Source organism: Pholcus phalangioides, unplaced genomic scaffold, assembly GCF_987345545.1.
Source record: "Pholcus phalangioides strain wild (caught in Gottingen) unplaced genomic scaffold, Ppha-v1.0 ptg000004l_1, whole genome shotgun sequence".
Classification (NCBI taxonomy): Eukaryota; Metazoa; Arthropoda; class Arachnida; order Araneae; family Pholcidae; genus Pholcus; species Pholcus phalangioides.
The window spans coordinates 23,448,188-23,468,580 of NW_028301597.1; the positions used below are offsets into that span (position 1 = coordinate 23,448,188).

The 20,393-nt window shown below is 38.1% G+C and overlaps 1 protein-coding gene and 1 pseudogene across 1 annotated transcript in view; one reads left to right on the forward strand and one right to left on the reverse strand.

Moving 5' to 3' along the window:
• LOC149086779 (uncharacterized) overlaps positions 1-20,393 on the reverse strand; it is a 66,659-nt gene that overhangs the window by 24,154 nt on the left and 22,112 nt on the right. The window lies entirely within an intron of this gene.
• Positions 5,611-5,707, forward strand: LOC149086780 (U6atac minor spliceosomal RNA; annotated as a pseudogene).

Consider the following 20,393-nt stretch of genomic DNA (forward strand, 5'->3'; position numbering starts at 1 on the left):
TGGGGTTGAATCGGTTTCGTCAAGGGATGTTTACTAATACTAACAAATTCCCTGAACGGATTTCTTGGCAAAAAAAAAAAATGACTGACAGAACTTTTTTTACAATAAAGAGGGATCGCTGACAAAATTATTGACAAAAAGAGGGAGTTGTCGATAATATTCTTGGGTAAAAGAGGGTTGCACAGAAAAAGTTGTTATCGAAAGAAGGGGTCGCATTCCAGAAATACCTGTAGTTTAGAGAGAAAGAGACTCACTAAACTAGACAATTACAAATTCCATTTTTTTCCCTACGAAATGTTTAAAAAATTATCCGAAAAACGATTACGATGTTCATGAAATAACATTGTTTTTAAAGAACATTTCTAACATTCAAGTGGTTATAAACATATTTCTATATTATGATATGCTTATCTTTCGCTCTCTCTCTGTCTCTTTCATTCTATGATCTCTTCTATTTTACTTCAAAGAAGAACACACATATTAATTTTTACATTTTGTCGTCACTTAAGTCAAATAAAACAATCCAAATTTAACGAATTCGGTGTCAAATTTTCATGTTATCATACGAATAAAATATTTCCATGGTCCATACCATCCATTTATTATGAAATTTTCAAAATAAAAAAAAAATAATTATTATAATGATCTGCATCTTCTTTATACATCCTAAATTTTAATTCTTAAATATATTCCATAAATTAGAAATTTTCATAATTTAATATCCCTTCCATAATAGATAAAATTTATATTTTATAATAATATTTTTAACCCCGATTGGAATTTTTTTTTTTACATACCATTGTTAAAAAATCCATAGTAAGAAAGAAAAATCGCAAAATATTTCAACTATATAAATCCCCAAATGTATTTGCGAAACAAAACAAACATATTTAAATTTTCAAATAATATACATTTTATTGTTATATTCATATCCTCGATTTACAACACGCAAATATATTCTTTAAAGCTAATTTTCGGTTGCGTTATACATAGATAAAGAAGAATGCGTCAATGAATAATAATAATGGTGTGAAATAGCGGGTATTGTATTTGCATTGATATTTCCCTACGTTTTTTTTTTTTGTCATTCTTTTATCTCAGTAGGAGAATAATCGAAACCGTGAATTATGCAAATCGATCCCCGTACAATTTTTTTTTTCGACGGCAATATCTTTTTATTTTTTACGTGGTGGATGATGATGAAGAAGAACAAAAAGAACAGCCAGTTGTTCTCTTTTTATCGACTCCAGTGGTGTCTGGTTTTATTGTCTGGTGATTGTGTGAGTGTGACTACGAATTACATTTATTTCTTTTTTGTTCCCCTAGGGCCTGTGTCTTTTTACCTTTTATGATCCCGCCCGACATTTGCCGTAACGTTACGATAACTTTTTTGCCTTTTCTTGACGGTGTCTTTCCCTTTTTTTTGTGTGTGTTGTCTAGGAATACGGAGTTTTTTTTTCCCCGAAGAGTGTTCGAGAGGAATAAGATTCTAAAAGACTGAAATGAGATATGAAAAGTAGGAGTAAACAGCGGAAAATATTTGGAAATTAAGATTTTTGTATGCACCCCGTTCTCCCGAATAATATTAAAAGAGATGCCAGTTATTGATATTTAAGCATTCGTTTTTTCTATTCCCGTGAAATCTGGATAGAAATTTTACTGATATTCTTGATTTTTTGCCACTTGCTGAAAATTTGTGAGACTTGGTTATTTTTTTTTTGTAAAATGCCTATCCAATTTCAAGATTTTCTACCGGAATTTCACGGGGGTTACTTCCAGCAGAATATAGAGATATGTGTAATCTTACTAATTGAAATTCTTTTAATGGAAGAGAGAGAGAGAGGGGTCGTATAAGAATTCTAATTTTTGTTTCCTCACAGTCAATATTTCACACGGGGTCACCACTATTACAGCTGGATTTTTCTCTTCTTGCTGATTATTTCTCATATTTTACTTTTGTCTTGTAATCAAACGTGTAATTTTTATTCTTTCACTCAGTTTATCCAAAAGCACAATTTTGGAGAATAATTTCACTCCTCTCCGGAATTTTAAGGGTATTTTTTGTAAAACAAGTGGTATTTTTTTTTTAATCAGTGAGAAATAACACTATTAAAAGAAATTACTCAAAATTCGAAGAAGTATTTTCAATCCTCAACGAAATTCGGAGGGGTAAAATTGAATTTAGATGCGTGAATCACGCATCTAAATCGTATTGGCGAACATTGCTTTCAACTTACTAGTCAAATTTTCTATTGCTGAAGTAGGGTATATGTACAGTAGGCTACCTTAAGTAGGCCCTACATATATCTACTCTGAAACATTTGTTCCAGCATTTCTTAAAATTCCTATGCAATCCTGTTCCGGCTCAGTTTTTCACTGGGATATTTGATGGTGTTTGTCTGAGATATTGGCCCGTTCTCCTATAATGTATAAACAATTTTGTCCAATCTTTTACTGTAACATCCGAGGCAAGTGTTATTTAGAAATACTTGGTATATTCGCTTTAGTCTTCGTTTGAAATTTTCTGTCCAATCTCAAAAATTTGGTCTAGTCTTTTCATATCTCTTGACGTTTTTCTCTCTCTCTCTATTATGATTTTCAGAATTTCTGAAGCAACACTTTTCCAATAGTTTCTATTACTAAAAGATATCCAGGCCGATTCATTTTTGTGAAAAAAAAATAAAAAAATTGTGTTGCACTCGTTTAAGGCAGGCATCTTCAACCCGTTGCTCACGAGCAACCATCTCTGATGTGCCCTCGATGCTCGTGTCCGATTTCGTGCTCACTAGCACTTGATTAACGTTCCAATTAAACACCTTAGAGGAATTTCATTCAAGGATTGAAATCATCGTCATTTCATGTATTCGTATACTAAACTTGCCGTAAGGGTGCTCTTCTTTTGATGATGGGTACAGGCAGTGCTGTGCTCGCGACTGGAAAAGGGTAAAAGATCTCTGGTCTAAGGTCATACAGGAGATCACTTAATTTGCACTATATACATTGGCTGAAAACGCAAACATATTTGACCTTTAACCAAGAGTGCGCTCTCTCCCCCCACTCTTTTTTTGCCTGCTCTTGTCAAAATCGGTCCATGAGGAGTAGCCTACTCACAGTAGCATATTTCTAACTATTTTTTTTTCTTTTTCGTGACATCACATCATACCGGGCAAGAGGGCTTGGGTTCGAGTCCCGGTGGAGACGCCATGACTTTTCTTTCCGAGTTCACCTCAGCAAAATATCCGGAAAATAACTGCCACCGAAGAGAATGTTCTCATTTTGAATTAAGAATGTTGTCGTTGCTTGCTGTCATTTTAATATGTTTTCGTCGGCAGACATTTGTGGTACACCGATGGAAATCGATGTACTCGTCTGGGTGATTGTATATACTCGAGACCAGGTGATTAAATGCATAAGAGAGTGAAAAACCTAGTGAGTTGATGATAGAGTGCGTGACCTAGTGACTGAATGACAGTGAACGACCTAATGAGTAAGTGAGTGACATAGGAAGCAAATGAGCAAACGAGAAATCAAGTGGGTGACCGGATCCCTGAGAGAGTGGTCGAGTGACATAGAGAGTGACATTGAGAGTGAGTGACCGGGTGAGTGAATGAGTAACCTATAAAGTGAGTGAGCTGGTGAGCAAGTGAGTGACCTAGGAAGTAAGTGAGTAATATGAGCAACCTAGTGAGTGAGTGATATTGTGAATGACCTAGTAAGTGAGTGATATAATGAGCGACCTAGTTAGTGAGTGATATAATGAGTGACCTAGTTAGTGAGTGATATTATGAGCAACCTAGTGAGTGAGTGATATAATGAGCAACCTAGTTAGTGAGTGATATTATGAGCAACCTAGTGAGTGAAGGATATAATGAGCGACATAGTTAATGAGTGATATAATGAGCTACTTAGTGATTGGCTGCGGGACCTTGCGAGAAAGTCAACGACAGCGAGCTTGCTCTAGTGCAGGCCGGTTTCGCTCACTCATTCGTTCACTTGCTCACGTGATAATTCATTCACTCGTTCATTCCCTCATGTCGAACTGCTGTCGGTAAATTTTTCTGGCGGTGAATTCAAAACCGGACACGTTCAAAATCATTCGCTTACAAAAAGGACACCATTTCCCTCCATCAAATATAAATATTCCCAACACAGTCAAATCCCGTTATAACGAACTCCAAGTAATTCCAAAAGTTTTTCCATTGTCCCTATGTAAATCTTTCAATCTTTCAGGGGCATTAGAAAAGTGTACGTTAAAACAAGATTTTCGCTCTAACGGTATTCGTTAAAACGGGATTCGACTGTGTATATATATAAAAAAAAAAATCCTTTATTTTTTAAAGGATTTCACATTCATCAGCCACCGTTACATACAAAATCAACCAATAAAAACTAATGAATTTCAAGTTCAAAGATCATTCTTATAGATCATCGAGATAAGGCTGGTGGATAACATTAACTTCGCAAGACCTCATTTAAAAGAGAGTAAATTCGGTAGGTCCACCCGTTTCCATCTTGGAAGTGAGGAAAATTATGGGGTACGAAGACCATAAGGGTAATATACTTATGGAACAAAGTGTCTGTTTTCCTAAGGTCGAGACAGTACACTAAAAAAGAACGAGCGAGAGAGAGAGATCGAACCACAACCACCTCAAAAACCCCATCTACTTTTTTTTGATGGGAAAAAAAGGCGCAACTGGTAAAAAAATACACAGAGCGGTAAATAGCAGTTCTCAGTGATAACTACATACTACCGTGCGGTGGAGAAAAAAAAAATGCGTTTTTTCGAGGGGTGGGCAAAGCCGATTATAACCGAGGGCCTACTACTACTGTGACTCCATTTTTCTATTTTTAAGAGGCGGGTGAAAGGTGCCTCCATTTTTTTATTTTATTTTTTTCCACGTGTGTGTGTGTGACTTACCCCCGGTTGGTACCGCCCATTTCTTTATATATATATTTTATACATTTTTTTTTTTTCCTATCCATTTCGTGCAAAGAGAGGAAGCCGGTTTTTAGTAGTAATAACGCGCATTGCATGGTCGGTCACCCGGCTAAAGCATCAAAGCATTTTGTGCGGGCGCAAAAGTAAATTTTCCTTTTTGAAGAGTCGCATCACGTAGTCGAGTTAGTAGTCACTAAGCCGTGGATTGGCCCTTTTTTTATTTTATTTTACTCCTGTTGTTATTATTGCACGGCCTGGCTCGTCGTTTTCCAGCCTTATTAAGCGTCGTTATTTTGCTGTGCGGTATGGTCCAGCTGCACTGACACAACTTTCACTCACAACCTCTCCTTTCCTTTCTTATCAAGCTCTTCCTTACTTGTTTCATCCGTTTTTACAGAAGAAATGCGATAATTTGGGCTGGTTTATGCTTCATGCCTCCGTAGGTTCTAACGTGTAAATACTGTATATAAATGAATTGAAAGAGTTACTTTTAATGGCTCTTTTTTTTTTTAATTGTTTTGTGTCGCTATAACTTGGTTCTATCTTTTGATTCTGTATATTTGCGATGAAATAAATGGTAAGCTACTGCGTATCAGTTATGGTCCGATTGCTGAAGAGATTCTTTACGAATAATGTAGCGTATCCAGAGCCCGTTCCCAGGCCTGTGTTGAGTGTTGTATGAAAGGAGAGAAGGTTAGCACTACCCTTGACAAGGCCTGTCTTGAGAGAATCATGGCGGGGGCGGGGGGGGGGGGGCAAGTGATTTTTCTGAGGCCCCCTACCTGGCAAATTCTCGAAAATTTCAACTAGTTCTCATTTTTGTTAGCCCCCTCTACTCTTGAGTCCCCACGCGGTGCCCCTGTGAGTCCACGCGTTAAGACGTGCCCGTTCCTTGTTAGTCCGGGCTCTGGATAAACATGAATTTTTCAAGCACATGAATTCTCAATTTCTCAGTTCTCAAATTCATTTGCGAATTTTCTCAAATTCTTTGAGACTTAAGAGTATCATTATGCATAATTATCATCGAAATAAATATGTGGTATATTTACGTTGTGATTGCAGGTAAGAGTAGGCCTCTCTCTCTGTCTCTACTTACGATTCTATTATTGGCAATAAGACTACAAATACAGAAGACTGAAAATTTTGGGCACCCACCTCCGTTCTGAAACTTATGGGCATGGGCACATGCCCCATTTTCCCAAGGGAGAAACATGTAGCCTACCGAGCGAACCTAGAGTCAAATTCAGCGTTTTCCAATTAGAAGTTATCTGGGCACCCTTTGGTCAAATGTGGACCGAGGACCCGTGGTGTGTATATTATTAACTTTGATTTTTATGTTTAAAACATCCAGCGAACCATCTTTTGGAAACTACTGCTCTAATTAGATGCCTCTGTATCAAGGACATGCACCTTACAAGCGGGACAGGCTGGAAAAAAAAAATCATTATAATATGACCGATTTCAAATTTTTTGCAGTATAAATTTACCAGAAAATCGGTATAAAAAAATAAACGAGTGTAAAACATTCACTAAAGTCGTGATTTCAATGACTGAACCTGGTTTTTCAAATTTCAATGGCTGAGGAATCAGTGATGAGGTAAAATTTTTTTAGAAATTCAGTCCCAACTTGAATTTTTCTTTTTTTTCAAGATCGGATATACGCTATCCGAGCAGATCGTGAATATCCAGACACCATTGAAATTTATTACATGTAATCAGAGATAAGCGCCAGGCCGTAAATCGTCCCAATGTGATATGCCCGGGTTGTTGTCGGCTATAAATACAAATACAAGGCCACAACAGGCAAAATGCCCAACGAGGTGGCTGAGAAAAAGATGCCCATAAGATAAGACATTGTTTAAAAACCTAACACGGTTCGGGCTCTGTCGCCGATAGGCAAATGGAATTCTATCACTTAAAGTCATGACCGCCTAGGAAAAAAACTCACCTATAAGAAAAACCCACCAGGAAAAAATGGTTAGCGACGTACACTTTGAGAACCACTGTGTTAAGGAGTCCGCGTTTCAGACCATTCACATCCTGTAGCAGGGCCCCGTAGGCTTTGGATCTTTGGTGGGCTTCCATGCCAGACATTTCACTTGCCCACTTGCCCATTTAGAGAGAATTTATAATGTAAAAAAACGAAAAAAGATGAGAATCGCTCTTGGGCCCCTTTGCTGAAGCCCTATCAGTACTACCCTTGTGAGGGCCATGGTCTGTGCATTCATCTTATTGGCACAAAAGGTTTTTAGAGCACACAAAGTTAAGAACCTTTGCTCTAGAGCATGGTCTCCCAAACTTTTTGTTCCATCGCCCCTTCTTCAGAAATTTTTTCCTCTCATCGCCCCCCAAGTTAAGTAAGCCCATAGGATCCTATGTTGAATAAGTAGGTTCTATCGCCCCCTTGGACCATTCCATCGCCCAATAGGGGGCGATATTGCCCACTTTGGGAAACACTGCTCTAGAGCAGCGGTTCTCAACCCTTTTTGGCTCGCGGAGCCACTTCTGGTATATAATTTCTATGGAGGAGCACCGTAAGCCTATTTTTAATTCATTCATAAAAAGTTATGATTTATTATTATTATTTCAAAATACTTATAATTATTTTTTCCGAATTCACTGGTTTTTTTTTGTATTTTTCTCGAGCTGCCACGGAGCACCGGTTGAGAACCGCTGCTCTAGAGGAATGTCTACGAAGTGCATGTATATATTTAGTAGTAAGGAATCAGAGACACTCCTTAACCACTCGTCTTACCTTATAACCGACAAACAACAACCCGTGCTAATCACCTTGGGGGGATTTACAGCTTGGCGCTAATCACTCATCATATCCACTATATTTCAGTAGTGACCGCCGGAAATTCATGATCGGATAGCGTGCACCGATGGTAATGTGTATACGCTACGCGATCTATAAAAAAAGAAAAATTCAAGTTGGCGCTGAATTTCTAAGAAAATTTGACTTCTTCGCTGATTCCTCAGGTGTTGAAATTAAAAAAATCCAGGTTCAGTCATTGAAATCAACGACTCTAAATTGACCTTCATGGAACAATGTGCGACCGGGGGGGGGGGGGTTGCTTAATTTAATACACTACACGCACGTTTCTTACTTACCTAACCGATTCATAAATTCATAATTTCTAACTAAAAGTATCAAATTTTTTTTTTCTTATTGATTCGAAAAACCCTTCGTTGCTCCACAGTCAACATCTTACACGCATACTCAAAAGAGCACGGGTGGATGGTCAAGCATCACTGATTGATCGCCAATGACAAATTGGTCCACTCGATCATCATGTGAGCAGGACCGAATACATTTCATACCAAGGAAAGAAGGGGGAACCAGACATCAAAGCAGAATAGGGAGGGGAAAAAAAAAGAGTTGACCACACACACCACTGGGCTATTGTAAGTGACGGGGAGGAGGATTTCATTTCCATGGGGAGAGACAATCGACAAGCTTTTGTGCGGAGGAGATGGTCGTCAATGCCCTCGGGGAGATCAAAATGTAATCGAACACGACGCTTGTTGCTGCTACTTCTTGTTGTGGACAGTAAAAATAAATAAAGACTCTCCTCACACACACTGTAGCTATCTCAACATGAGAGGAATGGGTCTTGGATCTTGACAAATTACTCTCGCTGGGGAGTTTCGAGCATCAGAAGTAGGGGGGAGAAAAAGAGTAGGAACCTTACGTGTTTGTGTGTGCGGGGAGACCCAATACCCATTTCCAAGATTTTTATACACACTAAAAACTCTCCATTCCTCAATCTTAATGAGCGTTTGTTGGAAAATATATTGGAAAAACACAAAAACACCCATTGTGTTTGAGTGTGTGTGAGAGAGAGAGAGATATACCATTGAGATAAGGTGATGGCAAATGGTGATCGATTCGATCGTGGTATGAGAAATTATCTTGCTTACTCCCCTCACAAAATTCAATTATTCTATTTTTTAAGGAAATAAGACATCTGTCCAGCGAATGTCATTTATCGCCGTTTTAATTTCACACGATTCCTGGAACTGATAACTCACACATTGCCAATTACTGCGCAGTGATTCACTGCTTGCTTTTTATTTCTTATGTGCTGTGAAATGAAAAAAAAAAAAACATGATTGATATGATATTGATTTGCTTTCTTGTGGTTTAATCATGCGGAAAATAATAAAATGTGAAAAAAAAATTTTCCTCTACAATTCCTTTTTGGAAAGCAATGTATTTTGCTCTTCATTAATACCGCGGATAAAAACCCAATCATCATCTTTTACCATTTAGCCGTTTTTATTCTTACTTATTTTCTATTTTCAGATATAGGCGGGTGCAAAGCAGGGGGCGAATCTACTGGAGGGGTGGGGGAGGAATCCGGGTTGATCACCCTTAACCGAAATGCGATAATTCGTGAAATTTTCGAACTTCTATATACTCTAATATTGCAACAACAAATTCAATAAAACTTTGACTTAAAAACGGGTAAAACCTTCACGTTTTTTAAAAAAGTCGAGATGAGTGAAGAAAACAGAGAAACATGGAAAATACGGGACATATGGTCACGACATGCTGAGACAATTTGTTAAACGATTTGTAAAATTGCCCCCCCCCCTCCCAACAGCCAGCTCTAAATCCGCCCCTGGTACAAAGTGTGCGGCCTCCTTAGGCCGTAAATGAGATTAAAATATATTGACTCTACACATTTAATTTTAAAACTTTTTAACTGCTGAAGAAAGCCTTATCTTTTAAAATTGTACTGAATTTTCCGTGCGTCTCATTTGAAACAAGTCTGATTTACAAACAAAAGCATTCATAAAGACGGGACCCCCGCCCTCCTTCGGGCAGGATTTTCAACGGAATCCCCCCCCCCCCCACATTAATTTTTCCTGATTCAAATGAGAAAAAAAAACGATCGATCTCCAAGTATCTAGGCCAATGGTTCTAAAAATGTTCGTCACGGCTCCAAGAGGCATCGGGGTGAGCTGGCGATGTTCGTTGCTTTGAAAGGGTTTTTTGTTAGACTACCCTGGGGAGTCGCAGATTAACGTTGACCAAGACAAGGGAGCTGTTGCTGACCTGAGTATGCGATCTAAGCCGAGCAATGTCGACTTGAGCACCTTCACCCATTGAATGAAGACCATTCGTGAAGATACTGTATAGCAGCATTTCTCACCAGCCGGACCGCGATCCGGTACCAGGCACTGACTTGAGTAAAACCGTTTCATTGTTCCCATTCACTTCCTTTTGTATGACCGGGCCTTGCACTGAGAATAATAAACTAACCAGGCCGTGGTCATCGGAAGGTAAGGGACCTCGAAATATCTAAGAATGGCCCTGCGTATAGCCTACACAGCAGTGTTTCTTAACCTATTTTTAATCTCGCGGAACGTATGGAACAATACTCGTGTTCAGCGTAAAATTTCTGCATATCATTTAACCAGAGCCCATGAGTTTCAGACCAACGTATATTTACTGACCAACCAAACATCTTTGAATCTAACAGCAGGGACCTTAAATCCCGCTTTGCCTAGGGTCCTTCTTAGGTAAGAGTCGGGTCCCTTGCAGTTCTTAGGACAGAGATTTCCAATGTTTTACTTTGAGCGGAACCCTTGAGTCATAAAACTGTTCCACGGAACCAAAAAACCATGAAAAATTTCACAATTGACAAAAAAAAAACTTCCTGGAACCATATTTGCCCTTATAATTCATTAGTAAAGTTGAACCTCATTATAACGAAGTCGAAAAGAGAAAAAAAAAAAAAACACCGCAATTCGCGTAAACCGAATTTCGTATTAACTAATTAAACAACGATTTTTTTCAAACGTGAAAAATATTATTACTCGTATTGAGCGAATTCGTGTTAGCGAGGTTCGACTGTATTCATCGCGTAAACCCTAACAATACCTTGGAGAACCCCAGAGTTCAGCGGATTGATTCCCTGTCGAGAAACACCGCTTTGCAGGACGATACCCGATTGTACTATTCTCCGACTAATTCCGCGAAGAATAATAAGGTCTCATATTAGGCAAGTTATTTCACACGTGGTTAAGTTATCCCTTGTGGGGGGAATCCTCACATTGTAAATAACCATTGTGCGTCTTGATGAAAGGGAGGAGCTGGGGGTGGAAACTCACTCAAACGAGGAATATTGTGGTATCGATGTTAAGAAAAGGACATGCGACGACAAACGACGTCGTCCAAAAAGCGGAGAAACCACATCAAGGGAGAAAAGACAACAACGACATTGATGGAGCATCGGGAACCGAACCCAACAACGTTGTCGTCCCAAGAGAGGGATTCGTGGCATTTTCTCTCTGCTCGACTCTTCCATTCTCTTCTTTGGTTCGAAATGAGCTCAAAAATCTCTTCTCCTCACACGTTACCTTCTCGTTGGGTGAGAAATAGTTTCGTATTTTAGATAGAGCCATAAATTTTTCCAAAAATCATGACAAACGGACGTTTTTGGGCAATTCTTCGTCCTCGCACATGTACATACTTCGTATGCGTATTCTCTTGGGGGGGGGGGGTTTATATGGGTTATTGTACTTTGCTTCCGGTGGATGCAACGGTACACCGTGGGAAAAAGATTTAAATACCCTATTTTAGGACAATTGATGAACTTATCTCTTAAGTTACGACAGCGAAAATGAAAAGTTAGAATTACTAACAACTAACACCAAGAAATTCATCGGGAATATTGATTGACACTGCTACATAGCGCACTGCAGTGAAATGCCGATATAACGACACTTGGACCGGGGAAACATATCGTTTATAAGGAGTTATCATTATAGATGAAATATGCCTACAATATATGAAAATTACATTGGATCAATGATTGATATCGCTGTATATATATAGGCGATTATTATTACAGAGGACACCGTTTATACAGGATTTTCAGTGTACAACGCTAAATTCTCGTAATTCAGTTAAAATTATTGTAAAATATAGCTGTGAACCGATCAAAATTTTTAACTGGTCAATCAAAAAATTTTAACCGATTGATAGACTGATTAATCGAATATTTTCATATGCTCGCCATTTATAACAAACGTATCGGTAACTGTTAATTGATTCTATAAAAGTATATTTTGTCCATTTCACTACGCACCTATTCGCAAGATGTAAACAAATACAGGAATCCATTAAGTAATTGAGGCAGAGCCCACTTGAAGCAATTTGATTTACTGAATAAATTTGTCAAAATCTTGCAATTTCTACACTTAAATCTTATAATTTTTTTTTTAGAAATTTGGTTATTTTAGGTTAGTAATTGATTTCAAAACTACTGTTGCTTGTAATCCCAAAAACTCCTCCATAATGCTGTTTGAGGGGGTAGAGGAGTTGCGCTTTTCCCGCATATTATATATATGAAAACTGTTCACAGTGGAGACAATACATTTCTGTCCTGTCTTGTCTTCTATAGAACTTCCACCAAACTCAATTTGAAATTGAAATCATCACCAGGTTTCGTTGAACGACGTGTTGAAAAATTTGATCGAAATATTGATTTAAAAAAATGGTCACTTATCTAAATTTCTATGAATTGGAACATAATTTAAGACATCTAAATCGGTTTCGTAAAGTAAATCAAGTTGCAAACTTTTGATAGAAACTTTAGTCGATTTGATCGAGTCGATCAAATAACAAAACTAAATATTTTATCTGCGATTGATCGATTAGCCGACCCGAGTAATCGATTAATCGGACCAGCCCTATTGTAAACTTTCTCTGGACATCCTCAACCAATTCGATATCCTCTGCAAATACGGTTTCAAAAACTATACCTTAGGCTGGAATTACACTATAAAGATTTTATAAATGTTGTTTATAAAGCTTGCAAAATGCAACCAATATGGTAATCGGTTGCATTTGCTCGAATGTAACCTATAACCTTGTTGGTTAAATTTTTAAAGTTTCATAAATGAATTTTTATGAAACTTCTATAGTGTAACACCCCGGCCTTATTTTACAGAATCATTTGAACAGACTAAGGCCGGAATTACACTATAAAAGTTTCATAAATGATCTTTTACAAAACTTGAAAAAAAAAACAACCAATACACCGATTGTAACCGATACACTTATTGGTGGCGTTTTTCAAGTTTTATAAAAGTACTTTTATCAAACTTATATAGAGTAATCCCGGCCTAAGAAAACATGATGACATTTTTTCTTCTTCTTTTTTGTTAAATAAAACCAAGCTTTTTCAATTAACTATTTTTCAGTAAAAGCAATGATCAGAGAATCGGTCCATCCAGTGAATCGGTTATAGTGTAACCTCGCTACAACGATACTCGATATAACGATAACTATCGCTATAACGATATTTTTTCAAATCGTACTTGGAATTGCCTATAGTCGAATGCTAAACTCCTCCCGATACAGCGATAAATCCCTCTATAACGATATTCTTTAAGGAGAATTTGAAATAGTCTCATTAATATTTTTCAATAATATTTCACTCGAAATATTAATCTACATATTTTTAAACTTGTCACATATTTTAGTTCTTCCTAGGACTTCTAATAATATCGGTATTTGTAGAACCACCTAATCACCGAAAGTGTTGATTAAATTTCCGGTATCGCGACTTTTTTGTGTGATACAACGGAGTATATTGCAATAAACCTCTTGACGGGGCATCTAACTGAATTTGGATTATTAACTAATCTATTAAATGTCTACTAAATGAATAATATGTCGAATGAACACACGAAAGCGCATTTTTTTTTTGCTGTTACTAACGACGCCGATTCAGAAAAGATGCCAACAGCGGCATAAATTTGATGGCACGTGATGATAATGACGCCGCGTGATATAACGATAATCCCTCCATTACGAAATTTTCTCCCGATCCGCTGACCATCGTTATATCGAGAATTTCTCAATATTTTATAGGCAAAGGGTCATCGGGTAATCTTCCGTCTAATCCAGGTATTCCATGACATAGACATCCAGGGTTCCATGACATCCAGGGTTCCATGACATAGATAGGCATCCATACCCGTTTTTAGAGTCGTTCAACTCCGTACCGATGTCGACACGTCATTTGATCATTTTTGTCGCATCGTGGTCATTTTCTGCACACGAGGGCTAATTTTAGACCGGGACCTACAACTTATTGCCGATTCCGAACGGTGGGCTTGTCTTTTTTTGTTTTTTTTATACTCATCGAGAGGTTGGTGCGCTAACCCCTCGATGGGGGGACTCCCTGCGGTCATGTCACCGTTTACGCTGTACACCCTGTGTCAGGAAAGTTTTCTGACGAGGACGAAACCCGGGTATCGATCTCGCTACACCTCTAAACATCCTTTGGTACTTAAGGCGAGTATCTTATCGACCTGGGCTCTATCTACCGCGCCCCCGACACGTCAAGATAACCTCTTAAAAATCCCACCACGGAGGTCCAGCACGAGGATTGAACTCACACACGCACAGTTATGGAAGTTCTTTTTCCTCTCCTTGCTGAACTCTCGAACCGCCTCTTGCTCACACCCGTAAAATTATATAGTGTCAAATTATTTCCCCTCGCATGTCTTTTTACTAGATAGTGATTAGTAGATAATATTATACATTCGACATTGAACGAAAGCGGTTGACGTTTGAAAAGGAGGGAAAAAGAAAAAAAATTTTTTTTTTCTTTGAAAAACTGTAATTTTCACACCTAATCACGTGGAGAAAAATGAAAAAGAAAAAAAAATGGCGAATGACTTTTTTTTGAACGGGACCGAATTTCAGAAAATTGCTTAGAAATCACCTTCCGCTGTTACTCAATATCAGTTTTTCAACTGTATCTTATTTATGTCACACACTCCCATTCAGACTCGCTTATTATTACTTATTTTTTTTTCTTTCTATTTCTTTAATACACAGTGTTCAGTATTTTGCAATCATTATAATCATTATACACTGATAATGATTGCATTTTTCGTGTGTTGTTGTTTTTTTTTTTCCAATTAAGAAAAATAACGTTATTAAAGGATGTGAAATCCACTCGAAATGACTATCATAATTGTTCTTAACCCTTTAAGCGGCCCCGTAGAGATCACTAAAGCATTTTCAAAGCGCTATTTATACTGTATATGCAGGTACAAACTAAGGGGGGGAATAGGGAAAAGTGTTTCATTAAAGGGGGAAAAAAAAAGTCAAGCTTATAAAAAATATCTGGAATTGTCAATGCTGAAATTGAAGGATTTTAAGCAGGCGAGATGCGAGATATTTCGTCAATGTCGCTTATAGGGTTTTATTAGAAATTATCTGAATTAAATAATTCTTCATTATTTCTGATAGAGGGAATCATTTTGGTTGAAATTACTTCGAGTCATCGTTGACGGTAAGCCTATACTTTTATAATTGAAAATATTTTTTGTTTCAGTAGGTAGGCTTCCGAATGTATATATATACCGACTGTATGTACAGTGTATGTATGTATGTACATACAGTGTAATGTACACACACACCCTACAACTATGGTTAAAACTTTTCCCAGTGGGGGAATGATGTTAAAATTTGACGGCTCTTTGTGGTGAATTCGGAAATCATGTTGGACCTGATTATCGAATTCGCCTGGCTCTGTCGACATTCGCAATTTTCAACCATTTCCTCTTTATGTGAGTAGGGATATGTTTAACTTCCAGGGGCCCTAAAAAAAGCAGGCATCATGGCGGGGGGGGGGGGGGGGCCTTACAGCTACAGTCAAAGATGTTTGGTGAATGAACCAAAGTGTATGATGTTAAAATTTGAGGGGGCCCCCAAATTTTGACAGCCTTTTGACAAACATCCCTGTCGTCGATTTGTAATCAGGCTGTTCTTATGATGCAGCATCAAAATAGTCGATGCGTCGTGAAACGTCCAAAAGAAAGACTTTAGCCTGCGCGCGCACGTGCACATTTTAAGTTTATCAAACAAAAGTTAACGAAGACTTTTTTTTGAAGAAGTCTGTATATTTTTATTTTTGAAATAATTGATTTAAAATAAGATTTATAAAGTTTTTTTTCGGGGTTGTTATAGGTGGGGACGGTTAATTGAATTTATAAGACTAGATTCTTGCTGCGCATTTGTCAGATGGAAATTTTTTTTTTTGTTGGATAAACTTTCTGACACTCCAGTGCAATGCCTTTTCACATTTTTTGACAAATAGTTAATTTAGGCAAGCCAACTTTTTACATTTTATTCAACCTATAGGTCGAAGCTGAATTCTAGAAGAAATATACGAACAGTAGGCCTCGCTTAATCTGATAACGGATTAACGGACATTCCGCTAAAACGTACAAAATCCTCTGGCATCAAATTTCCTCCTCCCCCATGGAGATAATGTTCAAATTTTCCGCTTAATATGATAATTCCAGCTACTTTCCCCCCGCTTAATCGACACACGTCAACTGTTGACGCACATCAACCACTATATCCATAATGTTTTTATTTTATGAAACATTTGTAATTAATGTAATATATATATATATTACTATGTTAAGTCTTCAATACGTACATTTAATTATTTCATTTTTATTCTCTGTTGAGCCAATAGAGGACGCTAAATTTTCTAATGAAAAGTAAAAACTCTTGGGTATTCTTATCATTGTAATTAAATGTAATTTCCATGTCTGATTTATTCGAGAAGCTTTATTAACATTGATCCGGACACGGTAAATCAGGTCGATAAGATACTCGCCTAAAGTACCAAAGGATGTTCAGAGGTGTCGCGAGTTCGATACCCGGTTCGTCCTTGTCAGAAAACTTTACTGACACAGGGGTACAACAAAAAATGGCGACATGACCACAGAAAAAGATTTCTACCGCAGGGAGTCCCATATCCAGGGGTTAGCACACCAACCTCTCGATGAGTATAAAAACAAGCCTGCCGTTCGGAATCGGCGATAAATTGTAAGTCCCAGTCAAATTAGCCCTCGTGTGCAGAAAATGATCATGGTGCGACTAAAAATGATCAATTTATATTGATCCTTCATCAGTTTTTGATATACAAACTACACTGACGTTGTAAAATGGCAAGTGAACTGTTCCCCGCACCACATAATCGGATAACCCGCTAAATCGGATATTATGTGCCGGAATCAATAATATCCGATTAAGCGGGGGCCGAGTGTATATGTACTACCACATATTATATCATCATGATGAATATTTACACGTGAAACACTAGTATTACGCTAATATGGAAGTAAAGAAAAAACTTAGAAACCTTTTCTCTCTTTTCAAATGGTTTTAACCTCTTTACTTCTCAATAACTAGGCTCTAACTTCACACAATTGCTTTATTTTAAATATTTTTTTCAAAACAAGTCCAGACCACTCTTATATTCAAAATTTTAACCCTACAAATGTTTCTCGAGTTTCGAATTTTTCTCTTCACAGTATTTTTCCTTGAAAATATTTTATGAAATATTTGCATACTTAATTGACTCTTTTATCTTCTTCCCCTCTGACTTTCCCTTACCAATTATCACTTCCCTGATTTCTCTTGATTTCCCCCACTAACACTTTCCAGGTCCCTGTCTAATCTATTCCGTTCCCAATTCTCAATTCAGGGAATTCTCAATCTAACTAAACGATCTCTGCCGACAAAAAAAGAATTATGTCATAATTCTTTCTGAAACAAGTGCCATTTCAAAAACGTTTCTACATACCACTTATAATATTTCACGGTCATTCTGAAGGTAGCGACCTTAAATCAGCAGCCATTACCGGCTAAGTGAACATCGTTCACAGCAGCAAGATAACATCGGAAACAATTTGAAGTCATCACGATGTTGAAGATGGCGGTAGGGGCTTATTTTGGAAAGTTTTCAACGCAAACTTCCACAGAATATTCCATCCTTGTAAATAAATCTCGCGCGGAAAACTCACCTATACCTACTAATCATTCAGATTAGGTTCAAATTTGAATATAAAAAATTTGATCTAATCTCAAAAAATCTAAAAATTCGTGCATATTACTAAAGATATTGAACATACAGTCGCCCCCCCCCTTAATCTGGTAACGGATAAAAGGATACCCCCACTTAAACGGATACAATTTCCTGGAATCAAACATCCTCTCATACAGAGAACATTGAAATTCTTAGTAGAATAACTTCATCAATTTTCCCGCTTAATCAAATACATGATTCACACAACAACTGTAAATACAGTCGAATCCCGTTTTAACGAATACCGTTATAGCGAAAAAAATCTCATAATAACGAACACTTTTCTAATCTCCCAGATAAGTTTACATAGGAACAGTGCAAAAACGTGTAATTCTTTTATAACGAAGTGAGGTTTCTTCGGTCTCTTGGAGTTCGTTATAAGGGATTCGACTTTATATATAGTATTAACTACACTATGTGACCAATATGTTGCCAGTTTAAGACTCATAAGAAACCAAGAGCTGGAGGCTGGGACTGTCTAAGCTGTCTTCAATACATTTAATTATTTTATTTCGGTTTTAATCCTAACCGTCCCCGTCCCCCTCATTTTGCGTACGCAAATGTCCCCGCATAAATGAATACCCCACTTAGTCGGATATTATGCGCAATAACCGTTGATATCAGTTTAAGCGCGGCTGACTGTATGTATGCACAGAGTGATTTCATAATTCCTCTTGGCCGCATTTCACTGGCGAACCATCGATCCTAGAGATATACTTCCAGTTAGAAAAAAACTATCTTACTACTAACGCGTGTAGACCAGACATCTTCAATCCGTTGCTCGCGAGCACCATAGTGCTCTTTAAAGCACCCAGAGTACTCAATGGTCGTGCTCGATTTCGTGCTCGCGAGCACTTGATCAACGTCTCAATTAAATACCTTTGTACGAATTGCATTAAAAGATTGAAATCACATTGATTTCAAGCATACGTATGTCCAACTTGCCGTGAAGGTGCTCTTCTTTTGATGATGGATACTGGTAGTGCTCGCGACTAGAAAAAGGTGACCTCTGGTGTAGACTTTAGGTACGTCATTCATGTTGTAAGGGGGGTTGTGTAGTTATTAAAATAATAGAGAAATAGATTTTTATACGGACCCCCTTTCCTCAAACACCTAATCAGAAAGTTTTTACGAAGGTTTTCAACAGCCGGCTGATGCGAAGATGAATTCAGGAAAGAAAGAAAATTCAACCTCCCTCTTGTGGGGAATCGAACACACCTCCTCTCACATGCCAGGTGAACGCCCTAGACCACAAAGACAACGAACCTCAATCTTCCCTTAGAGCTCGTATGCGCTGAACGGGACCGTACATGGACGTCGGGGGCCTAATTCAGGCCAAATCTCACAGTTGCTGACACTGCCACCAGATAGCGACTTATCCAAGAATGAGGGATAAGCCGTTCAGCGCACACGAGCTCCATGGAAAGATTGAGATTTTTAGTCTAGTGAGATCTAGGGCGCTCACCCGGCAAGTGAGAGAACCTGGGTTCGATTCCCCGCATGGGCTGTTTTAGTTTTCTTTCTTTCCTGAATTCATCTTCGCGTCAGCCAGCTGTTGAAAACCTTCATATGGATAGCGGAGACTGACATCATCCTTGGATAAGAAGTTGTTGCCCCATGGCCCCCACATCCTGGAGTAGGGCCCTAGGCTGTGGTCTTTTGGTGGATTTATAGCGTGAAAAACAAAAAAAATAATGAAAATCATCCCGGGCCCCAGGGCTAGAACCTTACCAGCCCACCTCTTGTGGGGGCCATGTGTTGCCCTACCATTCCTAAAGCCAACAAAAAAAATTCCACGTTTCCAAGTGCATTATATGAATCTCAATATAACTGTGAGCTATTTTAATTCAAAGTTCTTTTTAGAGAGTTTTTGGCCGTAATCCTCCTCCTCCACGCGCTGGTCAGTGAAAGTTGGAGGAAGCCCATCCGCAGATGAAAAATTTAGAGGAGACCTTCAACCCCAGCAGTGGATTCAAAATGGTTGTTGTTGATGATGATTTCAATTCAACTACAGGAGAAAAGTTGGCACAAGAACAGCATAAACGAGGGAAAGAAGCGTTGTCCGTTAGTTTTTTTGCTGTTTTTCTTACTTTTTCTCTCTCCAATTTTTGAATTCAAATATCTCATCTAATAGTGCACTTAAAAACGTCGATTTTTTTTGTTTTCTCTGAAGAGACAGGGAAAAAAAACTTTCTAATTAGATTTTTTGAGGACAGGGTGTCCGTATAAGTAGTAAATTTCTATATTTCAATAACTACGCAACCCCTTTAGCAACATAAATAACGTATCTGAGTTCTACACGCTATTTGGATATAGGAAATACGCCTTCAGGATCAACAGCTCGCCGGTAAAATGCCATACTTTCTGTTATCTACGCAACCTGTATCAGGGCAGTAACTAGGCTGGGGCAACCGCGCGGCACTTCCCCACGGCCCCGAGCCGAATCGGGCCCCAAAGTATCGACTGTTCGCCAGCAAACTGTGGCAAGGGGGAATTCTTTATAATCACCCTTTATATACTTTTTTTTTTTTTGT